Below are 7,500 nucleotides of genomic sequence, written 5' to 3'. Positions count from 1 at the left end.
TAAGGGTTGGATTATGAGATACAATCTTTATAGTATGACTACACCTATAGGTCATCGAGAAATGGTTATCTGTTTATCTGAGAAACATCTTATGATGGACTTAACGTATAGCAATGATCAGAAGCGAGTCAAATATTTCATCGTTTACTTTTTTCTTCTCGATGGTGACCGTCTGGGATTATAATTATTTTGTCTTTGAACCTACTGACCTCAAAGGCGCAATTTTTTTTTTTTTTTTTTTTTGTTTCGCAAGGTAGGTAGAGTTGGAAATTCTTCTGCTAACAATGTTTACCAGATTCCGAAGAACGAGATATACGAGGTGAATTCCTTCGTGTTTAGATAACACTTTTCAATTATATTCGCTTCTGGTATTTCTCTGTGTTCGCTTAAATCCATATTTACGCGCGCGCGCACGTATGTGTGTAATTGTTCTATGCACGTGCGTCTGTGTCTGTCAGCGCGTCTATCTATCTATCTATCTATCTATCTATCTATCTATCTATCTATCTATCTATCTATCTATCTATCTCTCACTATATATATATCCCTCTCCCTGTTTCTCTTTTCCCTTCTTTCCTTTGTGTAATCACAGATATGTTCACTTCCGACTATGTGTACTAAGGTTTATGCGCAAGTGCGTGTGATATGCATATATTATGTATGTAATGTACTAACAAAAAAGAACGCCCTCCGGGCAGATTTTAGCCTAGCAACTGTGGAGAGTTGTTGGGACTTCACTCTAAAGTAAGATCGCAGAAAAAGGAGAATATAAGAGAGCATCAATAATTTTATATTTGCATAAAATTTAACATGCGTAAATTTTCAAGTTAAAACTTTGCCCAATCGTGAACGTTGGTCCTGCCGAATTTTAGTAATTGTCTAAAACTTCACCCGACTATTTCGAGCCAAACTTCTTTCAACCTTCCCTCCCCCCACTCCATTTTTTCCTGTAAGCCCTAGGTTTAATTCTAGCTTTTAACTTTTTCTCCCCAATATATCACATCTTGTCAATTTCGCTCTTGTCTGGCTTCCTTTCTATCTTGACATGACTTGTACAACTTTTTACTAAACGTCTTTGCAAAATATTAAATATATTTTTTTACTGCTCGCGAATTTGACCTTTAAAAATAATTTGAAGATTAAGTTGGCTCATAATATAAAAGAACTTTTTCCTCTTGGAGAATTTACTCAATATGACGAGACTGGCTATCACTTAAAGTTCCATGGATTTCGTCTGAAGAGAAATGATTTGGCTAATAACAAAATTACTACTCAAAAGCATAATATCTAAAACCAACATGTTGACGCATATGAAAAAGTTAATAAATTCCAAAATTCACCCCGCCCGCCAAAACTTTTAATATTCTTATTGTCTATCATTTATGTCCTAAATAGGTTAACTATAATTCTCCAACCAATATTCAGCTTGTTTGCTTTCTATACTTCTTAATTCGCACATTATTGGATGTAAGAAGTAAAGGTGTTACAAAACTCCTGGGGTTTATCCTGATTCTATATATATGCCATTTCTGAGGATTGATCCCAAAGAACTGAGTCTAAAGGCCAGGAAACCAAGCAGACACAGGCAGAGAAATTCGCAATTGTTATTCAGAAAAGGGGACCAGTTTTTGTATAATTTTCTCTCTCTCTCTCTCATACACAACACACACACACACACACACACACACACCACACACACACAGACATGTCAACAAATGAGATCCAGAGATGCTCAATATAGAAAACGCTCAAATTAATTGGACTTACACTCCGAAATAGAGATAGATGGTTTGGAGGTTGTTTGGTGGCGGTGCTTGAACTCAACAGGACCTGTTGGCCGGGACCTATGGACAATCGCCAGGATCCCTGGCAGTGCTATCGAGAGGCATTATTACTCTTTCGGAATAAGCTCTACAGGCACAGTTCGAGACACACCGGACCGACTTGCCTGAGATGCGGTCAGAGCGACGAAACCGTTCTGCGCGCACTCGTGCAGTATCCAACCATTTCGGACCAGTGGGCTTACGCCGAACGACTGCTGTCAAGTGTGGGACGAGTCTGTCTGTTGGCCGAGTCTATCGTGAAAATGCGAAAATTGCTCCGCCACCTTCTCTTAACCGGGAAGGCAAGGCAGTCTTCATCGTACTGGAGGCCATGGTGAAAGAATGTGTGTGGGGGACTCGAGCGAAAGGTTTAGAGGCAAGCACTTATCCCTTTGGCAAATCGCTCAGCTTTTTCAAGTACCACTTGAAAAGGAAGGTGAGAATAGAGAGGCAAGTTTTGTTTCGTGAAATTTTCAATAAAAGGTGGGTGAATGTAGCAAAGATGGTACGTACGAGTGACGAAACTACTTTAAGCATGATCCTGCGAATCGAAGAGAGAGAGAGAGACAGACAGACAGACAGAGAGAGAGCTCTTTGCTCTCATGTGTTTGCTCCCTCCTTGCCTGAAGTTACCATGGTCTTTTCCGTAGGCTTTTCTTTCCAATGATAAACCTAATCTTGCTCTTAACACTTTTTAAATATTTCTGTGATACACGATCCCTTTTGATCGTTTTTTTTCTTCTTTTTCTCACGATCCCTTTCGATCAGAATATTATTTTTCTCCTTTTTTTTCTATCTTCGAAAAAGAAAAGCTCTACATTGTATTTTCTTCCCTCTGTATTCGGCCCTGTGTGGCTAATAAAGAAACTTATCTATCTATCTATCTATCTATCTATCTATCTATCTATCTATCTATCTATCTATCTATCTATCTATCTATCTATCTATCTATCTATCTGTCTGTCTGTCTGTCTGTCTGTCTGTCTGTCTGTCTGTCTGTCTACGAATAGTTTTTCCTCCTGAAACTGGTCTCCCTTTCCAAATAGCAATTTACTTTATAAATTCATTAATAATTCCTTCATTGCTTCCTCCTTATATTATCCTATTCTACATGCTTTATAGCAGTTGTAATTGGATTAAAAGCTTACAAAGGTTGACCAGTTCAAAGCTACATGGACAACCAATGACTGTTAGTGAAGCATGCTCCGTGAGTGACAATAGTGAACAACATAACAAAATATATTGTGTTATTCACTCGCACACACGCATTTAAGTTTTGATAAAGTGATATGTATGTATGTATATATATATAATATATATATATATATATATATTATATATATATTATATATTATATATATATATATATATATATATATATGAATTTGTCTATCTGCGTATATATTAATACATCTCAATGTCAATTTTGTTGTTTGAATAAGTTTAACCGTGACATACTGTCTTAGGGTCTGTGACGTATTAAATACTTTAATAACTAGCAAATTAAGCAACAGGTCATTTTGCGATCTTTCTAGAGAAATGTGTGGAACTGAAATTGCTTAGCTGCAAGGCTTATGAATATACTTTATCAGAATGTTGTAAACAAAGTAAAGAAAAATTTAGTTAAGACATTATGTACTTCTATGTTACACCGTGTACTGTACTATGAGATATTTCTTCTACTATTGAGCTTCTTAGTTATACTTGTAGGATCAATATTATAGATATTATAGATATTTTTCTTAAAACCGCTTCGATAAAAGGTTTCATTGTAGCATTTGGATTATTCATTGAATATTGGTTCATTTCTTGACAGATTTTACAATCATAAGAAAATATATAACATGTATACAGGTGTCCATATATAAATATTTATCTACCTATCTACCTTCCCTCTCTCTCTCTCTCTCTCTCTCTCTCTCTGTTCCTCTCTCGCTCTCTTTCTCTCCCGCTATATATACATACATCTGTGTGTGTATGTGAGTATGTGTGTGTGTGAATACGATCATAAGATCCGAAGTGTAAGAAGTTTGTAAGCTTCAAGCAGTAGAAACACACACACACACACACACACACACACACACACACACACACACGCGCACACACACACACGCACACACACACACACACACACACCACCAAACACATATATATATATATAATATATATATAATATATATATATAATTACTTGGAAATGGATGCGTGGCGTTCAGTTAAAAATATATATTACTTATATATTTTGGGCCTTGTCACTCTCTTCGGTAGGATGTACATGATGTTGTTGAGAAAATAGGCCTCTTAGCCAGTCTACCTCTAAAGCATTATACCAAGACACCTAAACTATATTCTAAGTGGATAAACGAAGGGTATTTTTACTCATTGTTTGAACCGCTTCAGTCACTTTTCGTCTCAGTTCCTTCAAAACGGTGCATCTCATGCGGAGCATCTTATGGAGGTACTTCTGCCTTCGTCAATAATTCGAAGTCGAAGTGTATTGTCGGATATTAGTAAGTTTCTGGGGCATAGATTGCAATGAGGACGGAAAATGCATTGTGCGCTCAAACAAACTAATAATACCAGATAATCAGCATTTCAAAGTTTGTGTTTCCTAATATTTTAAAAGCAGAAAGGCCAATTTATGCAGAAAGTCAACCTGTTTCTAGTATGCTGTACCAATTGCAGATGAACTAAAACTAAATATATAATCTACTTCAGAAACATTGTTGTGTCCATGTATGTGCTTATGAGATTATATGAATGTGTATGAGCGTGCGAATGAAATGGGAGATCATTGAATTTGTTTGTACTGAAACTTAGAGTTTCGGTTCAATTCAAGCTTTGGTCACTTTTAGCATATTGGACTTATTTGAGAAGAAAAGTAGGGGAAAATTCTGCACACACACGTATGTCTTGTGTGTGTGTGTGTGTGTGTGTGTGTGTGTGTGTGTGTGTGTGTGTGTGTGTGATGCAAGACAACTGATAGTACAGTATCATACCTGTGAGATAAAGATGCTGGATGACTCGAAACATTTGTAGTGGATTTGATCAAAATATCTCGTGAATTTATTTTTCTTTATCTATCTATTTATCTATCTATCTATCTATAAAATTGAAGAAATTATAGATACACATACACACACACACACATATGTATATATATATATATATATATATATATTATATATAGTTATGATACATTCTGTAAGGTATGTGGCAGAGTACAGTATAAAGCTCGTCCACTCTCAGAATTACCCAATACTATCCGGTACTATCATTATATACTTCCAAATTTCTGTTTGGGCATTCGTTGTGTGTGAATGTAAAATTGAAGAAATAGGAGTTAATAAGAAAGAATACGGTTGGACAGTTATTATTTAATCACTACAATTGTCTCCACACAACGTAATTCTGCAAAAGTTCAGGTATTTTTGGAGAACTACATTGTGTACAAACAATTGAAGTGATTGAAAAAATAACTGTCCAACCGTACTCCTTCTTGATGACTCCAATTTCTTCAATTTTACAATATATATATTATATATATATATATATATATAATATATATATATATATATATATATATATATATATATATATTCGAGGTGTCGATGAAGTTATAAGGTGTCATTATATATATATATATATACACTCACCCACATACATCTATATATGTGATTATACATATATCTATCAGAAAATGAAATAGCATTGGAATAAAAGATTATCTTATGAACTCTAACACTTACAGCTGTTTCTGCTATAGGATGTAATAGGTGCATAGTTGAGATCCTGAGTAACACTTTATAACTTCATCGACACCTCGTATTATACTACATTATATAAGCATACAATACATAATTATATATATGTATATACTAATTATATATATATATATATATATATATATATATATATTATATATATATATAATATGTATATACATATATAATCATGTATTGTATGCTTATATAGGTATATACATATATTTAATTATGCATTATATGTACTTATACTTATATACATATGTATGTTTGTATGTGTGTGTGCGTGTGTGTGTGTGTAGCAATTTTTTTCCATGGGGGTTTCATGATGTGTTCCAGACATCAGCTTGATAATAACAGTTACGAAATTCATTTTCGGGGTTGATTGCGACAAGGCTGGTGCCACACAACCTGTACCTACTGAAAAACTTAAGAAAAAGAATAAAATTGGTATATTCTGAATATGTAAAGCAATAAGTGTGTGTCTGTTTACACACATACACACACAGGCAAGCACCCACCCCACATATATATATATGTACATATGAATATAGTGGTAATATATATTGCATATAAGACTGGTTTTAAATTTCGCCTGACGGCATAATCAGCCACTCACTGAAGCTGGTTTTATTCTCTGTACTGTATGTCCCTACTCTGAATTTTATGTTGTTATACTTTAATTTGCATTAAGATAAACACTTTCATTTAACATTTAATATGTATGTGCGCGTGTGTGTGTAGGTTTGCGCGGGTGTACGTTTTATGCGAGTATCTGTGTGTGTTAGAGTGTGTGTGTTTGTTAGTGTTCGTGTGTGTATAAAACACGTGTATGTGGGTGCTTCTCTATATTTGCATAGTGTGTGATATAAGTATAGGATTTATATATAATTTGTAAAAATATATGTAACATATATTTAGTGTATATACAAAATTTGTATATGAAATACATAGGAGAAATATACACATGGGTTCAGTCCTACTACGTGGCACCTTGGGTAAGTGTTTTCTACTATACCCTCGGACCGACCAAAGCCTTGTGAGTGGATTTAGAAGACGGAAACTGAAAGAAGCCCGTCGTATATATGCGTATGTGTGTGTGTGTGTGTGTGTGTGTGTATATATGTATGTGTGTGTCTTTGTGTGCGTGTGTGTGTTTGTCCCCCACCCACCCAATATCGCTTGACAACCGGTGTTGGTGTGTTTTCGTCCCCGTAAGCTAGCGGTTTGGCAAAAGAGACCGATGGAATAAGTACCAAGCTAACAAAGAATAAGTCCTGGGGTCGATTTGTTCGACTAAAGGCGGTGCTCCAGCATGGACGCAGTCAAATGACTGAAACAAGTAAAAGAATAAATGAACACACACATATATACATGAAATCTATTTGTAACATGCATATTGTGTGTATATATATATATGATGAATATACGTCATAAATATATCAACTATATAATATATAAACGCACACACACACACCTACACATATATACATATATATATATATATATATATATATATATATGTATATAAATACATGCATACATACACATACAGTATATGTTTAATATCTGCGTGTTTGTGTATATATATATATATATGAATGTATGTGTGTGTGTGTATATATATATATATATATATATATATCATATATATATATATGCATATGAATATATATGTATATATATTTGCATATGAATATATGTATATTTATAAAGAGAGAGAGAGAGAGAGTGTGTGTGTGTGTGTGCGTGTGTGTGTATTTATACGTGCGTGTATGTATATATGTATAAACATCTATATGTATGTATTTATGTGTAAATATATGTATACCGATCCATATGTATAAATATATCAATAAATTCTTTATATGAGTGTCTGCTGGTTGCCGGTCTGTGCGTGTTCTGTATGTATGT

General features: G+C 34.4%; 1 protein-coding gene across 2 annotated transcripts in view; it reads left to right on the top strand.

The window, feature by feature from the left end:
• Positions 1-7,500, top strand: part of LOC115209845 (con-Ins Im1) — a 156,207-nt gene that overhangs the window by 80,296 nt on the left and 68,411 nt on the right. The gene's annotated exons all lie outside the window — the stretch shown is intronic.

This window comes from Octopus sinensis, linkage group LG3 (genome assembly GCF_006345805.1).
Source record: "Octopus sinensis linkage group LG3, ASM634580v1, whole genome shotgun sequence".
Taxonomy (NCBI): domain Eukaryota; kingdom Metazoa; phylum Mollusca; class Cephalopoda; order Octopoda; family Octopodidae; genus Octopus; species Octopus sinensis.
Note: the sequence above shows the minus strand (reverse complement) of the source record. Positions and strands in the feature narration are given on the sequence as shown.